This window comes from Ornithorhynchus anatinus, chromosome 3 (assembly GCF_004115215.2).
Source record: "Ornithorhynchus anatinus isolate Pmale09 chromosome 3, mOrnAna1.pri.v4, whole genome shotgun sequence".
NCBI classification, from domain to species: domain Eukaryota; kingdom Metazoa; phylum Chordata; class Mammalia; order Monotremata; family Ornithorhynchidae; genus Ornithorhynchus; species Ornithorhynchus anatinus.
Window position 1 is genome coordinate 53,174,361 of NC_041730.1, and position 24,594 is coordinate 53,198,954.

Here is a 24,594-nt window from a genome sequence, read left to right on the forward strand (position 1 = left end):
TGTCAGGCACTATACTAAGTTCTGGGGTAGATGCAAGCTATAAAAAAGGTGGACATAGTGCGCGTCTCACATGGGGTTTATAGTCTTAATCTTCATTTTACAGATGAGGTAACTGAGGCCCAGAGAAGTTAAGTGACTTGTCGAAGGTCCCACAGCAGACAAGTGGTGGAGCCAGAATTAGAACCTAAGGCCTTCTGATTCCAAGGCCCGTGCTGTTTCCACTAGGCCATGCTGCTTCGCAGGTCTGTCATATCCGTCCAAGAGAGCACATGCTCTTTGCAATGTGCTCCACCCCTGCCTTTCTTCTCGCTTGTTGAGCTTTATGCCCTAACAGAAACATGTCTGGCAGAGGTGAGAGAGTAAGTGGGGCAGTGCTAGCACTAGTACTAGAATCAGTTGCTCTGTGCGGGTGTCTGGTCCTGGAGCCTTGGGTTCAAGGTTCACCTGTAGTTCCTGATGGGAGGTTCCACCATCATCACCCTTACTTCTGCCACCTATACTGTCTGGCTGAAATTCCTATTTGCTATTACCTATGTAAAATGGGAATGGGTGCCATTTTAAGACACTTTGTACATGACATTTATTCAAACTGCCGATCATCAAAACCAAGGACCTTTAGCTATCCAATCCTGTGAAGTTGAGTTAGTTTTTCTCCCTCTCCTGTCCCTCCCCTCTCCAGTCCAAACTTCATTCTGTTGCCCAGATCATTTTTCTAAAAAAAGTTCAGTCCATGTCTCCCCACTCCTCAAAAGGCTCCAGTCATTGTTCATTCACTTACATACTATCACAGCACTTAAGGACATAACTGTAATTTATTCATACTAATGTCTGTCTTCCCCTCTAGAATGTAAACTCACTTTGGACAGGGAATGTGTCTGTTATACTGTTGTACTGCATTCTCCCTAGCACTTATTATAGTGATCTATGCAAAGTAAGTGCTCAATAAATACGATTGACTGACTGATTGACTTCTGTGAGACTGTGAGCCCCACGTGGGACAACCTGATTCCCCTGTGTCTACCCCAGCGCTTAGAACAGTGCTCTGCACATAGTAAGCGCTTAACAAATAACATTATTATTATTATTATTATTATTAAACAGAAACTCCTTAGCATAGGCTTTAGAGTGTTCAACCTGCTCTCCAATTACTTCCTTACCTCACTGATCTCCTTCAACAGTCCAGCCCATGTACTTCACTCTTCTAGCCCCAGCTTGCTCACTGTGCTCTGGTCTCATCTATCTTGCTGCTGACGCCTTTCTTAAATCCCCTCTCCTGACGTGGATTAACTAGGACTAGGAGAAGCAGCATGATTTAGTGGATAGAATAGTCAGAAGGATCTGGGTTCTAAACCTGACTCCACCACTTCCCTGCTGTGTGATCTTGGGCAAGTCATTTCATTTCTCTGGGCCTCAGTTATCTCATTTGCAAAATCGGGAATAAGAGTGTGAGCCCCATGTGGGACAGGGACTGTGTCCAATCTGATTAACTTCTATCTACCCCAGCTCTTAGAAAGAAAGTGCTTGGCACTTAGTAAGTACTTAACAAGTACCATAATTTTTATTATTTTTATTATTATGGAACTCCCTTCCCATCTATACTTGACAGACCAGCACTCTCTCCACTTTCAAAGACTTACTGGAAACAAATATCCCTCAAGAGGCCTTCTTCGATTAAGCCCTCATTTCCTCTACTCCCTCTCCCTGCTGCATCATCTGTGCACTTAGATGTGATCACTTTAGATACTTGTTATTTACCCCACCCTCATTCCCACAACACTTAGGCCCATCTCCACAATTTATTTCTAGAATGTCAGCTCCTTATAGGTAGGCATCATGCCTACTAACACTCCCAAGCATATAGCACAGTGCTCTATAAGTAGTATACACTCAATAAATACCATTCATCAATTGATTGGGTTGCATTTTTTCAACTCCTTATGTTAAGGAAAACTCATTTTGCAGTGCTCACTCCAGCCAATTCTGCCTGACACAGATGCAAAATGGCAGCTTTCAACAGCCCAAACTCGATAGCCAGATTCACACTGTCGGGCAGATGTTCCCCAATTCTAGCCAAAATGTATAGTGGTATGGCAGAACTAAATGGATACTAGAAGTAGGAGATGTGAGCCCTCCCCTTAAGGAGCTTCTGATGAAATGGAGTAACAGCCTGCACAAATTACCAGCATACTGTAGGAACACAAATCAAAGAATGGATTCAACTCAAATTTAAGGGATAAAATTACCTTCATTAGAAAGTTATGGGACCTGAAGAGAAATTTCATCATCATCGAGTATTTATTGAACACCCAGAGTTCCTATAATACTGCACTAAGCACGAGGGGAGATACACGTATTCTTTATCTGCAAGGGACTCTAATTATAACTGGGAAAACAAGAGAAATCAAGGAATTTCTGGTCCAGTGCTGCAGAAAAAAAAACTTTGAGTATGAAACTAGCATGTGGCAGGTGCCCCTTCATAATCAACAGGCAACACCAAAGGGAGGAGGAGAGCACCTTCTCCTTGAACAGGCAAGTGCTCAGTAGCTACTGTTGATTACTGATTGATAGAGGAGATGTGTTAAAAATCTGCCCACTCTGGCCACCAATCAGCTATTTCAGACATCTCTACCTCTGATCTCTAGGACTAACATTATTGAAGAAGTTCATTCCCTACTTCTTCATCACCTTGAGCCAAGTGTGTAACACAAAGTCAACAGTTTGGGGACCTTTCATTGGTAGCTTTGTCTTCAATACTGCTTTGGTATTTATATTACTTCATTTTTCCTACTGTGTCCACCTTAGACTGTGAACTCCACATGGGACAGGGATTTTTAACCCATCTGCATATGTTGAATTTACTTAGCATAGTGCTTGGAACATAGTGACTGCTTAACAAATATCACCATTACCATTATTATTAGTTCTACTACCACCACTATGACTACCAGGGAAAAAACTCATCGAGACTGAAAGCTTTGTTTTTGTTTCTTAAGCGCTTTCTATGTGCCTGGTACTGTAGAGAGCTCTAGGGCAGAAACAAGCTAATCAGGTTAAAGTCCATATCCTATATGGGGCTCACAGCCTTAAACCCCATTTTACAGATGAGGTAACTGAAGCAAAGAGAAGTTAAGTGATTTGCCCAAGGTCACACAGTAGACAAGTGGTGGAGCCATGATTAGAACACAGGTCCTCTGACTCCCAAGCTCTTTCCTCTAGGCCATGTTGTCTCCCTTTGTCTTGACAAGGATATTTTTAGGGAAGGAAATGGGTCCTAGGCTGGATAATGGGTGGAATCAACCACGGAAAACTTCCTGTAAGAGGTGTGGTTCTTACTACGATTTCAAGGAGGGGAGGGAGGATGTGCTGCTAAAGTCTCACAGTGATTCGCTGGCTGAGATTTTGGGGCTCTTCTTTCCCGGTCTGCACAAGCCAGAAGCAGAGTGGGCTGGGCTACAGGTGGAGTTTAAAAGAAAAGAGAAACAATCTTGAAAAAGAATAGCCTGGAACTGCCACTGGGACCTGCACTTCTCGTTTCTAGCCTCCTAATAAATTCAAGCAGGAGACTTTGAAATGATCTCTTGAACCAAGAGGAAGACTGTAATTGTTCTTGTTATTACCTATTACTCCTTCATGGGAATGGGGATGGGGCGAGCAATAGAATTAAATGAGTTTCTGTTCGAAGTTGTGTATTGAAAAGAAAGGGGTATAAAGAGACATTAAGCCTTTAAAATTCCTCCAGGGTTCGGTTTACAGACTTGTTTATATTTATATTTTTATTTTAATGTTTATGGGTTTCTCTTTGTCATTTTCACTTTGGCATCTCCGTTGTTCATTATGGGTTTTATTACCTCTTTTAGAAAATCCATGGCTGCAGACCAGCATGTTACTGGTTCGATGAAGAGCCAGAAATAAAAAGGATGCAAAAGAGTGTGGTTGGACAAGAAGCATCCTCCTTTGGTAACAAGGTTGAAAATGAGATTCCTTGTGGCCCAGTGGCCTCTGTGGACCCTGTCAGTCTTCTCAGATCCCAGGAAGTGGAGTTGGAGGATGTGCATCTATTCATTAGTCAGTCAGTCAGCATATTCATTTAGCATACAGCAAGTGTGCAGAGCACTATACTAAGTGCTTGGGAGTGTACAATATGACAGACATGTTCCCTGCCAACAACGAGCTTGCAGTTTAGAGGGAGAAACAGATATTAATATGAATAAATAAATTGTGGAACTTGACATAAGTGCTGAGGGGCTGGGAAAGGGATTGAATAAAGGGAACATATCAGGGTTACACAGAAGGGAGTAGGAGAAGAAGAAAGAAGGGTTTAGTCAGGAAGGCCTCTTGGAGGAGGTGTGCCTTCAAAAAGGCTTGGAAATGGGGGAGAGTAATTGTCTGCCGCATATGAGGAAAGAAAGCATTCCAGGCCAGAGGCAGGATGTGGGTGAGAGATTGGCAGCGAGATAGAGGAGATGGAGAGATAGAAGAGATAATTGTGTATCGGCTACTAAACCTGGTGTAGGAAATGCCCTTTCTGGGCCTCAGTTTCCCCACCAGGGAAATGGGCATGCTAATACCAGCCTCCTCCCTATTTTAGCAGATTTTGTGAGAGAATAAGTATGTACAGGATTTGAGCCCTTTAAAAAAAAGGTGGTGTGGAAAACTAGGTGACGGTTATGGTGATAGGGATGATGATGATGGATGGATGGGGATGGTTAGTGAAGGAGGGAGGCAGGCAAGAAGGAGACCGAGAGAGAGATGAAGAGGGGAAGTGGAGGGGGAAGAGGATAAGGAGGAAGAGGAGCAGAAGGAAGATGAGATCTCCATTGTCTGTCATTAGGCTTGGCAGAAAGTAAATTTTCCTGCTCCTCTAAGCTGTTCCTCCTCTGTCCCCATAGGAATACTGTAGGTTCCATTATAAATAAATCATATGTGAAGGGCCAGAGGCAACTAGAGAGCCATAGTACCTTATCCCAGGGCCCATTAAAGGGATTGGATTCGCAACTGTGGAACTCAGACAAAGGTCCTGGATAGCGCAGTTCACCATTGGGTGGCCTGCCTAGGAAACATCCCCCACTCAGCTGGGGAAGGGTTACCAAGGTTATGTCTTCATGGGAAAAAGAAAGGAGAGAGTTGGAATTATCAAGGAACTTACTAGACAGCCAGACTGGATCTCCTAGTCTCCTACCCTTTTTCCTCAAGGACAGGATATTTGGCCTTCAATCATCTAGATCACTGATCATTTATCTGCTGCACTTTCTTTGAGCAGAACTTTACCACAAAGGAGAATAGGGTACCATCTCCTTACACAGCTGAGCCTCTGACGCCCTAATGGAGTTGACCAGGGGGCCAGCTATGTTTCCCTCCTGGAAATAAATACCTTCAGTCCCTGACCCGTCAACTATCCTGAACTCACACAGCTGAGCCAAAAGAGGTGTCCTCACTGAGGCTTTTGCATTTTTTCCAAAACACTGAAATGACTTGGCACTGTCTCCTCACCTTCATCTACCACATGGTTCTTATGGCCAGGTGACCTGCTCTAAGCCCTATTCCCCTTCCTCCTTCTCTTCCTCCCTCTTCATTATAATTGTGATATTTGATAAGTACCTATTATATGCCAAGTACTGTACTAAGCATTGGGATAGATATGAGATCATCAGGTCCTACATGGGGCTTACAGTCTGAGCAGGAAGGAGAACAGGTACTGAATTCCAATTTTGCAGAGGAGGGAACTGGGGTACAAAGAAGTTAAGTGACTGACTTGCCCAAGGTCACATATAAGGTAAGTAGTAGAGCTGGGATGAGAACCTAGGTCCTCTGATTCCCAGGCCTGTGCCCTTCCCACTAGGCTCCTTTCCTAAGCTTTATCCTCCTCCTTCTCTACCTCATGTGTCACCAAACCTCATGCCAAAACATGTGCCGAAAGATCACAGGGTCTGGTATTACTGCACCCAAGTCTCCGCTATGGACTGGATTTACTGTCAGCCTGAAGGAAAACCTTATAAATTACTGCCCTCCATGTGTCCACCTCTTCTGCTGTTCACTTTGTCTTTAATACATCACAGAAATTCCCTTCCCCACTATCACTCCTTTCGGTTCTGGGCTAATCTCTCCCTGCTTCCCAATAAGAACTTGAAATACATCTGCAGTGTATATAATAAGGACACATCTCTATCTTCGAGATGCCCCTATTAACCAAAATCATTTCCTTGGGCCCAGTGGGTAAGATAAATTGCACTCCTCAAAGGCCCACTGCTGCTGTGGCAGCTTCCAATAATAATATTTTGAAATTATATATAGTGCCTGCCACCCAAGGATCTCAATACTTTTCACAAACATTAATTAACTCAGCCTTCCCAGGCCGCTGTCAAACTGGCAACAGTCTCTCTGACGCCTGGAGGTGAGTCAGGGCAAGATCATTCTCTGTTCGAGTTAAATTAAAAAAAAGAGATTTTTCCAATGGAAACCTTTTCCCAGGGATTTTCAAGGACAAAGAATAGGGAAAACTTTGATAAACCCCCTCATTTCATAAGACTTTGCCTCACTAGGGACCTAAAGGTTCTTTTGAATTTAGGTCCTGTTCCCCTTGACCAATTCCACAGTTTGCACTGACAAATGACCCGCCTATGAGGAAACAGCACCGGCCTGGTAGTTCCAATACCAGCTCTGCTAGGTGCCTGCTTTGTGACCTTGGGCAAATCACTTCAATCCTCCACGTCTCAGTTTCCTCATCTGTAAAATGGGGATTCTATATGATAATAATCATAATAATGATGGTATTTGTTAAGCACTTACTATGTGTCAAGCACTGTTCTAAGCACTGGGGTAGGTACAAGACAATCAAGTTATTTCACGTGGGGCCCAGAGTCTTAATCTCCCTTTTACAGATGAGGTAACTGAGGCACAAAGAAGTGAAGTGGCCTGCCCACGGTCACATAGCAGATATGTTCTGCTCATGTAGCATGGGCACTGTGTTCCACCTGGTTATGATGATGATGCTATTTGTTAAGCTCTTACTATGTGCCTAGCACTGTTCTAAGTGCTGGGGTAGATACAAGGTAATCAGGTTGTCCCACATGGGGCTCACTGTCTTAATCCTCTTTTTACAGATGAGGTAACTGAGTCACAGAGAAATGAAGTGACTTGCCTAAGGTCACACTACAGACAAGTGGTGGAGCCAGGATCATAACCCACATCCTCTGACCCCCAAGCCCGTGATCTTCCCACTGAGCCATGGTGCTTCTCCAAGCCACTCTGTGAGCAGCAGAGTGAAGTATGGACTGGAGTGGGGAGAGACAGGAGGACTGAAGATGTGCAGACAGGGGTGTGGGCGCAAGCAGGTTTGTTCCATCTATAGGATTAAGGACCCCAGATCTTCTCTGTTCCACAGTCCAGTCAAACAGAACCAGTTCTCTGCACAGAGTCCCAGTCCCCGTTTCCAAGTACCAGCCTGTCTGCCGTGTATGGCAGCCCCTCCTCACTCTCCTCTTTCTCCAGCAATGATCGTTTAAGCATGCAAATTCACACAAAAAAATGATCCAGTCATAAGAAAACATTCTCCAGCCATCAACTACACCTTCCCTTAGAGGCGGCAACCGAGCTCTTGGCTCCATCTCTTCAAAAGGACTAGAGTTGGGAAATCTGCTGCTCTGTATCCACACTGCAGTCATGGAGGGGGCCCCCATTCCCAAAGGAGCAACCACTTTGAGACATAGTAACTGTGGTATTTGTTAAGCGCTTACTATGGATTGTGAGCCACCCAAAGGATAGGGACTGTGACCAGTTCCCACCTGTGTAATCTCTCTCAGCATTTAGTACAGTGCTCTCCACAAGGTAAGCGCTTAATAAATACTATTACTACTAATTCATTCATTCAATAGTATTTATTGAGCACTTACTATGTGCAGAGCACTGTACTAAGCGCTTGGAATGTACAAATCGATAACAGAGACAGTCTCTGCCCTTTGACGAGCTTACAGTCTAATCACTGTAGTACTAATAGTACCTTATAGTACAATATATACTACATTATACTACATTATGTAGTATACTACTATGTAGTATATGTAGTATATTATGTACATTATGTACATAATGTACATGTATATATGTATATGTATACATATTATGTATATATTATACATATGTATACATAATGTATTATGTATATGTACATTATGTAGTATATTATGTACATTATGTAGTATACTACTATAATGTATTATACTACATTATAGTCTAATATGGTATATTAGTACTAATAGTACTAATAGTACTAATATCACTACTGCATGCCAAGCACTGTGCTAAGTGCTGGGATAAAGGAAAACCAGATCAGAGACTGTCCCTGCCCATATTGGACTCACAGTCTAAGAGGGAGGAAGAACAGTTGTTTTTTATGGTATTTGTTAAGCCCTTACTACGTGCCAGGTACTGAACTAAGCCTGGGTTTGAGACAAAGTAATCAGGTTGGAAGCATTCCTTGACCTGCATGGGGCTCACAGTCTTAATCCCCACTGTACAGATGAGGAAATTGAGGCACAGAGAAATGACTTGCTCAAGGCCACCCAGCAGGTGAGTGGCAGAGCTGGGACTGGAACTCGTGTCCTTGGTCTCCCAGGACTGGGCTCTAGCAACTAGACCACACTGCTCCCTCTTTCTCCCAGGGGAGACAGCCTGGACCTGGGTTGGACTAGCACCTCAGGATAGCAGGAATCAGTTCTAGACTCTGGACTGGAAACTCCTTGTGGGCAGGGAATATGTCTGTTACATTGCTGTGTTGTACTCTCCCAAAAGCCTAGTACACTGCCTTGTGCACAGGAAGTGCTCAATAAATACAATTAATTGATTGATACTGTGCAGGACTCACAGGACGGACTCCCAGGGAGCACCAATTTCCCCTACAACTTAGAAATCCAGGCACCGGGTTTCCCCAGTTCCAGTTCTGGCTCCAGGTTCTGACATCTTGGTGGGTTGCACGTACCTGACAGATACTTGCAATTCAAGTGTAGTAATAATAATGAAGAAGCAGCATGGCTTAGTAGAAAGAGCACGGGCTTGGGAGTCAGAGAACGTGGGTTCTAGTTCCGCCTCCGGCACCTTTCTGCTCTATAACCTTGGGCAAGCCACTTCACTTCCCTGGGCCTCAGTTATCACATCTGAAAAATGGGGATGAAGATTGTGAGCCCCATGTGAGACAACCTGGTTACCTTGTATCTACTCCAGAGCTTAGAACAGTGCTTGACACACAGTATTAAGAGTATCATCATAATAATTAATGTTAATATTATTAATAATAATCATAATGGTTGTAGTAGTAATAGTAATGATAACTTATTTGTTAAGCACTCAGTACATGCAAAGCAGTGAGTGTAATAAGCCCTGGGGTAGAATCAACATCATCAGATCAGACACAGTCCCCATCCCACAGGGACATCACTGACCATGAGGGAGGGAGAAGAGGAATTTACTCCCCGTTTTGCCGATGAGGACACTGAGGCCTACAAAAGATAAGTGGCTTGTCCAAGGTCACACAATAGGCAAGGGTTGGTGGTTGGCCCTGTCTTTTTGCATAGTTGATTACCTTAAATGTGACACAAGAAGACACTTGTTCATTTGAAAATTGCTTTGGCAACAAACCCCAGGTATGATTTAGTCCTACAAATTAGTCTATCTCTCAGCCTTACTGCATGCATACAAAGAGGTCTTCCCTGATTAAGCCCTCATTTCTTCTTCTCCCACTCCCTTCTGCATCACCCTCACACTTGGATTTGCTCCCTTTATTCACCTTTCATTCATTCTCCCTCAGCCCTGTATCACTTATGTCCATAACCATAATTTATTTCTATCATGTTTGTTTCCCCCTCTAGACTCTGATCTCATTTTGGGCAGGGAATGTGACTCTCGACTCTGTTGTTTTGGGCTCTCCCAAGCGCTTAGTATGGTGGTCTGCATCCAAAAATATCACTGATCAAATGATAGATAGTTGGCTTAAGGAAACGTCATCTCCTCCATCTTGTGGCAGGAAGAGAGTTTGGAAGAGTAGATTACAACAGAGTAGGCCGACACAACTCCTCCCCATAAGGAGTTTAAAGATTAGATTAGAATAATAATAATAATAACAATAATGATAATAATAGATACAGCATGGCATAGTGTATAGAGCCCAGGCCTGGGAGTCAGAAGGTCAAGGGTTCTAATTCCAGCTCCACCACTTGTGTGCTGTCTAGTGCCCTAGTAAATACAGTTCGGGCTTGGGAGTCAGAGGGAGTAATCGCTACTCCACCACTTGTCTGCTATATGACCTTAGGCAAGTCACTTGACCTCTCTGAGCACCAGTCACCTCATCTATAAAATAGGGATTGAGACTATAAGCCCACGTGGGACAAGGACTGTGTCCAAACTGATTTGCTTATATCCACCCCAGCGCTTAGTAGAGTGTGTGGCACACACAGTAAGTGCTTAACAGATACCATTATTATTATCATCACTATAATTACTAATAATTGTGATATTTACTAAGTTCTTACTTTGTACCCTGTACCGCTCTAAGCACGGGGGTGGATACAAGTTAATCAAGTTGGACACAAGCGAATCGAGTTGGACACTGTCCATGTCCCACATGGGATTCACATTCTAAGTAGAAGAGAGAACAGGTACACTAACTTTGGTTATTAGACTCTAGACTATAAGCTTGCTGTGGGCAGGGAATGTGTCGGTTATATTGTTAGTGCTCTGCAAACAGTAAGCACTCAAGTACGATCAAGTGATGGGTATTTGTTAATAATAATAATAACAATAACAATAATAATAAGCATTCACTATGCCAGACACTGTACTAAGCTCTGGGGTAGATCTAAACCAATCAGGCTGGACACAGTACCTGTCTCACGTGGGCCTCACACACAGTGTTAATACTCATTTTCCAGATTAGGGAACTTCATTCAATAGGCTCAGAGAAGTGAGGTGACTTGCCTAAGGTCACACAGCAGACAAATGGTGGGTGAGTGATTAGAACTCAGATCCTTCTGACTACCAGGCCCGGACTGTATCCACTGGGCCACACTGCTTCTCAATAAAAGCAGATGAAGCTTCAGGCACTCCCGGGATTAGACTACAGACTGTAAACTTGTTGTGGGCAGAGGCTATGGCTGTTATATTGTTCTGTTATCCTTTGCCAAACGCTTAGTACAGTGCTCTGCACACAGTAAGCTCTCAATAGATACTATTAATCGATTGATTGATTACTATTTGTTAAGTGCTTGGGGTAGGGGGCCCTTGCTCCACTCTTGAACTCTCCCCCTCTCGGATAGAACCCCTGCAGCCTTGAGACTCAGGAGCCCTATGCCCTTCCCAGCAGCCAGGGTCTCCAGCTCCAAGAAGAACCCCGCACCCACCTCACCAGCAGCCAGCGGGACCCCATAAATCTGCTGTGGTCTGGGTTGGCGAGGGAGGAGGAAGCAAACAGAGGCCTCCACTTTCCCTGACCATTTCTGCTGCTCAGGGAGGTGGAGGGTGGCAGTTTACAGAATTCGGCTTGCTGGCAGGGCTCCTGTGAGTGCCCTATATTATAATGATAATAATAATTGTGTTATTTAAGTGCTTACTAGATGCCAAGTACTATAGTAAGTGCTGAGATGGATACAAGCAAATGGAGATGGATACAATCCCTGTCCCATATGGGATTCACAGTCTCATCTCCATTTTACAGATGGGGCAATAGAAGCACAGAGATGTGAAGTGACTTGTCCAAGGTCACACAGCAGACAAATGGAAGAACAGGGATTGGAACCCATTACCTTCAGACTCCCAGTCTGCTACAGACCCAAAGTCTCTCTTGGTCAGATGAAGCAAGCATTTATTTTTCTGGCAGTTCTGAGAGGGATGGGGGTAGGTGCCTCGCCCTGTTACCTGGGAGTGACCAGCTCAAGATGAGTTTCCCAGCCAAATGTGGACCTTCTTGAGCTGAAATTGGATGATCTCAAGGATGTGGGGAAGGATGGTTTCTGTGCAGACCCTGGGGATTCAGGCAGGAAAAGGGAAAATTCCTATACAGCAAAGTGCCCTACCCTGAACTTCTCTCAAGATAATAATAATAACAATAATTATAGTACTTGTTAAGCACTGCTTTAAGCTCTGGAGAAGATACAAGTTAAGAAGAGTGGGCTCACTCTCTTAATCTCCACTTTCCAGATGAGGGAACTGAGGCCCAGAGAAGTAAAGTGACCTGCCCAAGGTCGCATAGCAGACACGCTGCAGAGTCAGGACCAGAATGAAGGTCCTTCTGACTCCCAGGTTCAGGTTCTGTCTGTCTGGACCTCCAGAAGACCTTAGGAGCTAGGGAGGGCAGAGGCTGTGGTGGGGGCAGAAAGGGGTCAGGGTGTGCCCCACCTGGTTGGTTCATGAGGAACTCACTTGTGCCCCACCTAGAGTTGGGCCATTCATTCATTCATTCATTCATTCAATCGTATTTATTGAGCGCTTACTATGTGCAGAGCACTGTACTAAGCGCTTGGAATGTACAAGTCGGCAACAGATAGAGACAATCCCTGCCCAACAACGGGGGAGACAGACAACAAAACCAAACAGAACAAAACAAAACAAGTAGTCTGGCGTCAATATCATCAAGATAAATAGAATCATAGATAAATACACATCATTAACAAAATAAATAGAGTAATAAATAGTACATACAAATATGCACAAGTGCTGTGGGGAGGAAAAGGGGGAAGAGCAGAGGGAGGGGGACGAGCAGAGTGAGGGAGAAGGGGGAATGGGGAGGGGAGGAGGAGCAGAGGGCTCAGTCTGGGAAGGCCTCCTGTAGGATGTGAGCTCTCAGTAGGGCTTTGAAGACAGAAGGAGAGTTAGTTTGGCAGATGAGAGGAGGGAGGGCATTCCAAGTCAGTGGTAGGACGTGGGCCAGGGGTCGACGGCGGGACAGGCGTAAATGAGGGACTGTGAGGAGGTTAGCGGCGGAGGAGCAGTGTGTATGGGGGGCTGTAGAAGGAGAGAGGGGAGGGGAAATAGAAGGGGGCCTACTTCCATCTGCAATCGTTCTGGTAGTGTATCCATAGAGTTTTCTTGGTAAAAATATGAAAGTGGTTTACCATTGCCTCCTTATGCACAGTAAACTTGAGTCTCCACCCTCAACTCTCTTCCATGCCGCTGCTGCCCAGCACAGATGAGTTTTAACTTGTAGCAGATTCCCTTCCACTCGCTAGCCACAGGCCAAGCTAGAAATGGAATGGGTATGCCTCTGCTTGACTCTCCCCTTTGAAATCGAGACTGGTAGAGTACTGGAAACTCTCCAGGCATGACCCTGAAAAGGGCCTTAGTAAAGTGCTCACCACATAATAAGCGCTCAATGATTGCCTGATAAGAGGAAATGGAAATTCCTCACTGTTTAAGTCAAGCCGCTCTGGGTTGCTTGGCCCAGTGCTGGTCTCAGAGCACAACAGGCTTTCCACAGACCATAGGGAGCATGCCACTCCTGGGTCCTGGGCCATGTTTTGGTGGGGCGGGTTGGGGAGGGGTCAGAAGAAGAACATTGGTTGCCCAAGAGCTGTTTGGGCTGGACATCCAGAGCATAGGATAGTGGATAGAGCCCGGGGCTGGGAATCAAAAGGTCATGGGTTCTAAACGTGATTCTGCCACATGTCTATTGTGGGACCTTGAGCAAGTCACTTCACTTCTCTGTGACTCAGTTCCCTCATCTGTAAAATGGGCATTTAGGACGTGGTCTGTGTCCAACCCGATAAGCTTGTATCTACCCCAGTGCTTAGAACAGTGCTTGGCACATTGAAAGCACTTAACAGATAGTACAGTTATCATCATCATCATCATCATCTTTATGGTTACCTTGACAGAAAATAGGGCAAGAATAAATCTATAGGTTTGAAACTTCAGTTACACTTATATTTGAAATGGACAAGGTGGAAGGTTTCAAAGACCTCCTAAATGTGGAGGGTATAGTAGTAAATTTAAATCTCCCACTAAATAATCTACTTGGGCCCACATAGGGGCTTAGATACTAGGCACTTGAGTAGAATTACAGATCAAAGACAGTGTTAACAAGTGAGTGTTGAGACCATGCATCTGGACTTCAAGGCTCTCCATCACTTTGCCCCCTCCTACCTCCCCTCCTCCTCTCTTTCTACTGCCCACCCTGCACGCTCCGCTCCTCTGCCGCTTACCTCCTCACCGTCCACCGTTCACGCCTATCCCGCCTTCCACCTTTGGCTCACATCTCCCGCTGTCCTGGAATGCCCTCACTCCTCACCTCCACCAAACTAACTCTCTTCCCCTCTTCAAAGCCCTACTGAGAGCTCACCTCCTCCAGGAGGCCTTCCCAGACTGAGCTTCCCCTTTTCCCTCTGCTCCCTCTGCTCCCTCTCTGGTCCCCCTCCGCCCTCTGCTCCTCCCCCTCTCCCTTCCCCTCCCCTCAGCACTGTGCTCATTTATACATATTTTTATTACCCTATTTATTTTGTTAATGAGGTGTACATCCCCTTGATTCTATTTATCGTGATTAGGTTGTATTGTTTTTGTCCATCTCTCTCCCCTGATTATACTGTAAGCCCGTCATTGGGCAGGGATTGTCTCTATCTGTTGCCGAATTGCACATTCCAAGCCTTTAGTACAGTGCTCTGCACATAGTAAGTGCTCAATAAATACTATTGAATGAATGAATGATAACCAGGCAAACCTTTGGGACAAGGACAAATTGAATCAGAGGGCAAGCCTTGGCATTTTATAATATATGGAAAATATCAATGTAAGTAATACGGAAGCAGCGTGGCCTAATGGGAGTCAGAAGGACCTGGGTTCTAATCCCAGCTATGCCACTTGTCTGCTGTGTGACCTTGGGCAAGTCACTTCACTTTTCTGTGCCTCAGTTCCCTAATCTGTAAAATGGGAGTTGAGACTGCAAGCCCTACAAGGGACAGGGAATTCCTCCTTTGTTGTGTATCGCTTCCTGCTATGTTAAAGGGATCTTTTTCATTTATTCATTCAATTCTATTTATTGAGAGTTTACTATGTGCATAGCACTGTACTAAGAGTTGGGAGAGTAAGAAAGAACAATAACAGATAAGTTCCCTGCCCACAATAAGCTTACAGTCTAGAGACAACGAGCTCTTGTAGGAATTCTTAACTTCCTAGACTGTTCCAGGAAAGGGAGGGGTTTCCTGACAGGGAGAGGTATACCTATCCTGCCAGTCCCTTCCAATCCTACTGTGGTGACCTCCGACTTATTTTATCTTTCACTGCATCTGTCTCTCTGTCCTGGCACCGGTTTTCCCTCCACAATGTTTCTTGGATCTGCCCCTTTCCTCCCTGCCCTTTATCAACACTCCCTTCCAGGGTTCAAACTCTCTCTTCACCTCCCTCCTGGACTCTCCGATGAGTCTCTTTACCAGTCTCCCAGCCCCCCATCCTCTTATTGTCTCAGCCCATCCTGCATTCTCGTGCCCACGTCATCTTCTGAAAACATCAATCGATCCATCAATCAATGGTATTTATTGAGCACTTAATGCATGCAGAGCACTGTACAAAGTGCTTGGGAGAGGACAATACAACAGAATCGGTAGACACGTTTCCCCCTCTCCCTCGCTAGTTTCCTACTCACCTCACCACTCTCCCAGGACAACCCAGCCCACACTCTTCACTCCTCCGGTGCTAACCTTCTCACTGTACCTCAATCTCATCTCTCTCGCTGCCAACCTCTTGCCCATGTCCCGCCTCTGACCTGGAACATCCTCCTTCCTCATATCTGACAGACAATGACTCTTCCCCCACTTCAAAACCTCACTGAAGTCTCCTCCAAGAGACCTTCCTGAGTAGGCCCCCTTTCCTCTTCTCCCACTCCCTTCTGCATCTCCCTGACTTGTTCCCTTGATTCATTCTCCGTTCCTAGCCCCGCAGCACTTGTGTCCATATCTGTAATTTACTCATTTATTTATTTATATCAATATCTGTTTTCCCCTGTAGACTGTAAGCTCACTGTAGGCAGGGAATGTATCTGTTTATTGTCCTATTGTACACCCTCAAGTGCTTAGTACAGTGCTCTGCACACAGGAACTCAACTAACTCTAAGCTCTTTGCAGGCAGGGAACGTGTCCTCCAACACTGCTATCTTGTTACACTGTAAGTGCTCAATAAATTTAACTCATTCATTCATTCAATCATATTTATTGAGCACTTACTGTGTGCATTGATCCTTTCCCACAATGAACTTGAAGTCTGAAAACATCATTTAAAATATATGCTCCCTCCCCTCAAAACTTTCCAATGGTTACCCATTTCTCTCTACATGGAACAGAGCCCCTATTCATTGATGGCAAGACTTTCCATCAACTCCCTCTTTACTTTTTCCCTCTCTTCTCCCACTACACCCCAACTTGTACACTTGGCTCCTCCTAAGCTAACAAGGCCTAGTGGCTAGAACATGGGCCTGGGAGTCTACCCCATTATGGTACAGTGCTTGGCAGATAGTAAATGCTTAATGCCATAATTACAATTATTTCATTCAAAACCCTTCACAGACATTCACTCACAATTCTCTGGGATACTAACCTGAGGGTGGAATAGGGGAAAAGGCAAGGATTTTCTTTATTTCTCAGAAGGGGAAATGGAAAGTCAAGTGAAAAATTCCTTAAGGGAGTGGAATAGAAACTACTGCCTTCTCAAACTTAAAAGCACAGTTAAAGAATGCCAAATAAGCAGATATTTTTGCAGTGCTGTAAATTATTTCCTGCCTTCCCTTTCCTTGGTTGTCCACTTCTCAGTCATGTTTCCTTTCTCTATTCCCTTTTATGCAGCAGTGATTTGTGTCAATATCCCCCATTAGATTGGAAGTGTCTTGAAGGCAGAAACTGTGCTCTTAACCTTTATTGTACTCTCGAATGACAATGGTACAAAGCTGTGCACACAATAGGCATGCAGAAAACCTGCCCACAGTGGGAATTTGGGGCTCTGAAAATGGAACCTTTTATCCTGGCAGCAACTCAGGTCCTGAGGATGGAAATTGGGGAGGATGAGATATAGATTGTAGCCTGATTGCTTCATTAGCTTTTATTGAGTGGAGTCAGTAGAAAAAGCACTGCTCAAGGAATCATGAGGCTCTGGGTTTTAGTCCTGGTTTGGCCTGTTGGAGCTATGCCATCACTGAAGTTTTTTGACTGAAGGACAACATGAGGCCTTCTTTGAGGTAAACAGCCTAGACAGGAATCCTGTAAAAGAGCAGGCTAATGTGGACAACAAAGGCTTCTGGGTAATCACACCAGAACCTCCCATTCACTCTTTGCTGACATCACTTTGGCTGCAAATGGGTCCAGCTTTTAAAATCCATCAGGTGCCCTTTGCAGCATGCTGCAACCCTACCCCACTACTTGCTCATTGTATTCTGTGCCCTTACTGGCACATGACTGGCAGGGGAGAGAGAGTGGATGGTACCAGTAGGGTGGGTTTAGGAGGGGCTCTTCTGTTGTTGGCCATGTGAGATTCCATCATTTACTCTAAGCTAGATATGGAAGGAAATGTTTGCTAATTCTGTTGTTTTGCACCTCCTACATCACCTCGCTACTCTCCTACTACAACCTAGCCTGCACACTTCATTCCTCTAATGTCCACCTTCTCACTGTGCCTCCATCTTGTCTATCTCACTGGCCACTCCCTCCCCCACATCCTCCCTCTGGCCTGCTCTCCCTCCTCAAATCCAACAATTACTCTCTCCCCATTCAAAGCCTTATTGAAGGCATATCTCCTCCATGAGGCCTTCTCTAAGTCCCCCATCCTCTTCTCCCACTCCCTTCTGCATCACCCTGAGTTGCTCCCTTTGTTCATCCTCTCTCCCAGCCCCACAGCACTTATATACATATCCGTAACTAATTTATTTATATTAATGTCTGGGTAGGGAATGTGTCTATTGTTGTAGTCTCTCAAATACGGTCCTCTACACACATTAAATGCTCAATAAATACAATTGAATGAATATGGTGATTGAATTATACTCTCTCAAGTGCTCAGTACAGTGCTCTGCCACTAGTAGGCACTCAATAAATGCCACTGATTGATAGAATGATTTGTGAGCACCTGCTGGGTAAGGAGCAATGTGCAAGGTGCTTGATCTGCAGGGTCCAAGGAGGGCATGCTCCTTCCCTTTTTATTCAATGGTATTCATTGAGCATTTACTCTGCACCTGGCACTGTACTAAGCACTGGAGTAGATACAAGCTAATCAGATTGGAAGCAGTCCCCATTCCACATGGGGCTCACAGTCTTAAGCCCCATTTCATGGATAACTGAGGCACAGAGAAGTTAGACGACTTGCCCAAGGTCACATGGCTGACAAGTGGCGGAGACAGGAGTAGAACCCAGGTCCTTCTGACCTCCAGGTCTGTGGCCTATCCACTAGGCCATGCTACTTCCTGAGAGCAAAATGCTCATTCATTCCAAATGGCAATAGAAGGGGGAGCCACAGGCTCCAATGCCTTGTGCAGTGGGACAACAGACCCATCTCAGCCCCACCTGACACCTGGCTCTGAGCTTCTGCTTCTCAGAGGGGAGTCCTGTCTGGGTTACTGGCCCCCAGAGGGCAGCCAAGACTGACCTACAGCCACCACCCAACCTAGAACCCCATGATAATTGCTAAGTCTCCAGAGGTGGTTTATGCTGTAGCCAAATCATAATAATCATTGGGTATTTGTTAAGCATTTACTATGTATTAAGCTCTGAAGCAGAGGAGAGAAGCAGAGAAGCAGTGTGGCTTAGTGGATAAACCATGGGCCTTGGAGTCAGAAGGACTGGGTTCTAATCCTGTCTCCATCACGTGTCTTCTGTGTGACCTTGTGCAAGTCATGTAGTTTCTCTGGGCCTCAGTTACCTCATCTGTAAAATGGAGATTAATAATAATAATGATGATGGCATTTGTTGAGCACTTACTATGTGCCAAGCACTGTTCTAAGTGTGACGGTAGATACAAGGTAATCAGGTTGTTCCACGTGGGGCTCACAATCTTAATGCCCATTTTACAGATGAGGTCACTGAGACACAGAGGAGTTAAGTGCCTTTTCCAAAGTTACACAGTTGATAAGGGGCGGAACTGGGATTAGAACCCATGACCTGTGACTCCCAAGCCCGTGCTCTTTTCACTAAGCCATGCTGTTTCTCTAAAATTAAGATTAAAAGTGAGAGCCCCATGTGGGACAGGGGCTGTGTCCAACCTGATGGACTTGTATCTACCCCAGTGCTTAGAATACTGCTTGGCACATAGTAAGCACTTAACAGATACCATTATTATTATGATTATTAATAATAATAAGCACTGTACTAAGCACTGTAGTAGAGAAGCAGTGGGGTTTAGTGGCAAGAGCACAGGCTGGGGAGTCACAGGATGTCGGTTCTAATCCCAGCTCCACCTTGTGCCTGCTGTGTGACCTTGGGTAAGGCACTTCACTTCTCTGTGCCTCAGTTCCCTCATCTGTAAAATGGGGGTGAAGACTGTGAGGCCCATGTGGGACAACCTGATTACCTTGAATCTACCACAGCACTTAGAACAGTGCTTGGCATATAGTAAGTGCTTAACAAATACCATCATTATTATTAGACACGATCATCAAGTCTCACATGAGGCTCACAGTCTAAGTAGGAGGGAGAACAGGTACTGAATCACCATTTTGCCGAAGAAGAAACTGAGGTGCAGAGAAGTGAAATGACTTGCCCAAGGTCATACAGCAGTTAAGTGGTGGAGCTGGGATTAGAACCCAGGTCCTCTGACTCCCAGGCCCATGCTCTTGCCATTAGGACATGCTGCTTCTCAAAAATGTGCCTTTTGCATAAAATCTCCCTACAGCCCAGCAGGAGCTGCATTTTAAGCCTAAACAGCGCACACTTCGTTATCTAATTTTTGCTTGCTAATCCTCTTGAGATGTTTGTGAACATAAACCTCATTAATTAATGCTCTTCTTGCATCTGCCAGATTCTGATGCTGGGACTTAGGAGACTGTAGAGGGCAAGGGAAATATTTTTACTTTAGATCAGTGTTTCTCCAAATAGGGGTCCTGAGGGGTGTACCGGAGATTTGAGCATTAGAGCGTTGAACAGCTGGATGAGAATCATGGATATGATAAGGTGCTAGTGGTGCCAGTGGCTGCTGCTGCCAGCTGCTTCCTCTTTCTGCTCCTCAACCCCTTCTTCCTGCTCCTCTTACTCCTCCTCCTCCTGCTTTTTCTCCTTCTGTTCCTCCTCCTGCTCTTCTTCCTCCTCATCCTGCTGCTCCTTCTCCTCATCCTCACTGACCCAAAATAAGACAATTCTGAGGACTAGTTCAGATCAGAGTAGGAATGACGACTGTCCTTTCAGGCAACAGAGCAAATGCTGTCCACAGATCATCTTAGAAAGGGTCCTCTAGTCCTACCACTCTCATTATTCTTCAATTTACTTTACTGATTCTCCCTCTTTCTCTCATCCTCTTACTGTGGGCATCCCCCAAAACTGTTCTGGGTCCTTGCTTTACATTCTCTTTCTCAGGGAGCCTGAGTTACTACCTCTATTCAGATGACTCCCAACTCTATCATTCTAGCCCTGACTGCTCATCTGACCCCCATCTCATATCTCTTTTACCTTCAAGTTATCAATCAATCAATCAAAAGTACTTACTGAGTGTCTACTGTCTGCAGATCCTTGTACTAAGCATTTGGAGAATACAGTACAACAGTGTTGGTAGCCAATACAAAGAGTTGTGGAGCAGCAGCGTGGACTAAAGGAAAGAGCATGTGCCTGGAAGTGAGAGGACCTGGGATTTAATCCTGGCTCTGCCATGTACATGCTGTGTAACCCTGGGCAAGTCACTTAACTTTTCTAGGCCTCAGTGCCCTTGTCAGCAATAAATGGGGATTCAATACTTGTTCTTCCTCCTCCTTATATTGTGAGTCCCATGTGGGACCTGATTATTCTGTATCTACCCCAGTGCTTAGTACGGTGCTTGACACATACTAAGCCCTTAAATACCATTTAAAAATAGGCATGGTCCCTGCCTACAAGGAACTTTCAGTATAGGGGAAGAGTTTATCACTTAACTCGATGTCATGCTGGCACCGCAATCTTAACATTCCTAATCAATCATATTCATTAATTAATTCAATCCATCATATTTACTGAGTGCAGAGCACCATACTAAGCACTTGGAAGAGTACAATGCAACAGCAGACACATTCCCTGCCGAAAACAGAACTCCTTTTTTTTACCCCTAAGCACACACTTCCCCCTAACTTTCCCATCTTAGACCATAACACCACTAACCTTCCACCATGTCCAAGAAGCCCACAGCCTCAGTGCCATCTCAACTCCTCACTCTTTTTCAATTCTCACATTCAACCTACTACCAAATTCTGCCAACTCTTCCCAAATGACAACTCCTGGATCCCTTCCTTTTCACCCAGATGACTTCCATCCTGGTACAATCTCTTGTCCTGCCTTGTCTAGACTATTGAATCAGAGCTTAGAACAGTGCTCAATGCTCAGTGCTTAGAATAATGCTTGGCACATGGTAAGCGCTTAACAAATACCATCATTATTATTATCAGCCTCTTCATCAGTCTCCCAGCCTCCAGCCCCACTCCATGCCAATTTATTTATTCATTCAATGTATTTATTGAGTGCTTCCTGTGTACAGAGCACTGTACTAAGCACTTGAGGGAGTACAATGCAACAATAAACAACACATTCCCTGCCCACACGAGTTTATAGTCCAGAGTGAGGGGAAACAGACATTAATATAAAAAAAAATTACAGATATGTACATAAGTGCTGTGGAACTGGAACAGGGGAGGAAAAGGGAGCAAGTCAGGGTGAAATAAAAGGGAGTGGGAGAAGAGGAAAGGGAGGGCATAGTCAGGGAAGGCCTCCTGAAGGAGATGTGCCACCAACAAGGCCTTGAAGGTGGGGGAGAGTAATTGTCTATTGGATTTGAGGAGGGAGTGCGTTCTAGGCCAGAGGCAGGAGGTGGGCAAGGATTTGGCGACGAGGTAGATGAGATTGAGTTACAGTGAGAAAGTTAACATTAGAGGAGTTAAGTATACAGGCTGGGTTATAGTAGCAGAGTAGTGAGGTGAGCTAGGAGTGGGCAAGGTGATTGAGTGCTTTAAAGCCAATGGTGAGAAGTTTTTGTTTGATGCGGAGGTGGATAGGCAACTACAGGAGTTTTCTGAGGAGTGGGGTGACATAACCTGAACATTTTTGTAGAAAAATTATCCAGGCAGCAGAGTGAAGTAAGGACAGGAGTGGGGAAAGACAGGAAGCTGGGAGGTCAGCATGGAGGCTAATGCAATAATCCAGGCAGGATAGGATGAGTGACTGTATTAACACAGTAGCAGTTTGGATGGAGAGGAAAGGACAGATTTTAGCCATGCTGTGAAGGTGGGACTGACAGGATTTAGTGATGGATTGAATATGTGGGTTGAATGAGAGAGAGGAGTCAAGGACAAAGCCAAGGTTATGGTTTGTGGGACAGGAAGGATGGTGGTGTCATCTATGGTGATGGGAACGTCAGAGGGAGGACAGGGTTTGGGTGGGAAGTTAAGGAGTTCATTTTTGAACATGTTAAACTTGAGGTGATGGGAGGACATCCAAAGAGAGATGTCTTGAAGGCAGGAGGAAATATGAGATTGCAGAGAGGGAGACAGATCAGGGCTAGAGATGTAGATTTGGGAATCACCTGTTTAGAGGTGGTAGTTAAAGCCATGGGAGCAAATGCGTTTTCCAAGGGAGTGAGTGTAGATGGGGAAGAGAATCCAGAATGGAACCTTGAGGGATCACCCCCAGTTAGGGGGTGGAAAGTAGAGGAGGAGCCCTCAAAGGAGTCTGAGAATGAATGGCCAGAGATAACAGGAAAACCAGAAGAGGAGAGAGTCAGTGAAGCCAAGGTTGGATAATATTTTCAGGAAAAGGGAGTGATCCACAGTGTCAGAGGCATCTGAGCAGTCGAGGAGGATTAAGATTGGAGTAGAGGCCATTGGATTGGGCCTCTGGTCACTGGTGACCTTTGAGAGGACAGTTTCTGTGGAGGAAAGGGGACGGAAGCCAGATTGGAGGGGCTCAAGGAGAGAATTGGAGGAGAGGTATTTGAGACAGTGGGTGTAGACAACTTGCTCAAGGAGTTTGGAGTGGAATGGTAGAAGGGAGATGGGGTGATAACTGGAGGCAACCATGAGATCAAGACGATTTTTTTTAGGATAGGAGAGACATGGCATGTTTGAAAGCAGTGGGGAAGAAGCCATTGGAGAATGAACAGTTGAAGAAGGCTGTTAGGAAGGGAAGAAAGGAGGGGGCAAGAGTCTTAATAAGGTGCGAAGGAATGAGGTAGGTTGTATACGTGGAGGAGGTGGATTTTGAGAGGAGGCCGGAAATCTCCTCTAGAGATACTACCGTGAAGGATGGGAGAGTTGAAGAGGGGGCTGGAAGGGGGGAGGGACTGAGATGTGGCAGGAGCGATTTTAGGGAGCTCACTCCTGATAGTGTCAATTTTCTTAATGAAGTAGGTGGCCTGGTCAGTGAGGGCAAGAGATGGGGGAAAAGGGGAAACAGCGGGACTGAGGAGGGAGTTTGTGGGCAGAGAAATTGTCACTTTCCAAATAGCTAGTACAAAGTCCCAGTCCAAGAGAGCTGCTTAATAAATGCTGCTAGTTCTGCTACTGCTACTACTACCATCACTAAACATGACTCAGCAGAACCCAGAAAGAAGGCCAATTGGCTCTTAATTAAGTGCAGTCTCCTCTCCCTATCCCTTCCCCATTGTCCCACCAGCCACCTAATGGGGACAGCAAGTCAAATACGAATTTGGAAACTCCAGGGCTGTTGGAGCTACTGGACACTCTGAATTCCTGGATGGTTGGTAGAATTTAGCATTCTTTCAAAATATGATGCTGAGGCCCAATTAACCAATTTCAGGTCCAGAGTGAGGGCTCTGGCTTTGTGACCTCCTGCCCCTGACTCCTCTCCCACCCTATGCAAGGCTTCTTTGGCGTCACAGGAGGGAAGTGGCAGCAACTGGAGTTTACTTGTTGCAGATGCTATTTCCAACCTTACCTCCCCCAGGGAATAATTCAGAAAAGGAGGCAGGGGAAAGAAAAGCTGATACAGCCCTCTTCTGGTCCTCTTTCTATCCCTTTGGCTGCTCCTTCTCAGTCTCTTTCACAGGCTTCTCCCTGTCTCCCACCCTTTGACAATGGTAGTCCCTCAAGGCTCCATCTATTTCCAGGCACTTTACTAAGTGCTGGAGTAGATATTAAATCTTCAGGTTGGAACCAGTCCGTGTCCCATGTGGGGGCCACAGTCCTAATTCCCATTTTACAGATGAGGGAACTGAGGCATAGAAAAATGAAGTGACTTGTCTAAGGTCACACAGCAGGCAAGTGTTGGAGCTAGGATTAGAACCCAGGTCCTCTGACTCCCATATCTGAGCTCTTTCATCTTCATCTTCACCCATTCTCTCAGAGAACTTGTTTGCCTCCATGGCTTCAACTATCACCTCTATGCAGAATTTTTTTATGGTATGTTAGTTGCTTACTACGTGCCAGGCACTGTACTGGGGTGATTACAAGATAAGTTG

At 45.2% G+C, this 24,594-nt stretch overlaps 1 protein-coding gene and 1 non-coding gene across 3 annotated transcripts in view; both read right to left on the bottom strand.

Moving 5' to 3' along the window:
• SLC14A2 (solute carrier family 14 member 2) overlaps window positions 1–24,594 on the bottom strand; it is a 736,943-nt gene that overhangs the window by 135,378 nt on the left and 576,971 nt on the right. The gene's annotated exons all lie outside the window — the stretch shown is intronic.
• Window positions 13,182–13,319, bottom strand: LOC114810763. Its single transcript, XR_003758457.1, has one exon. It is a non-coding gene; the product is annotated as a small nucleolar RNA SNORA7 (small nucleolar RNA).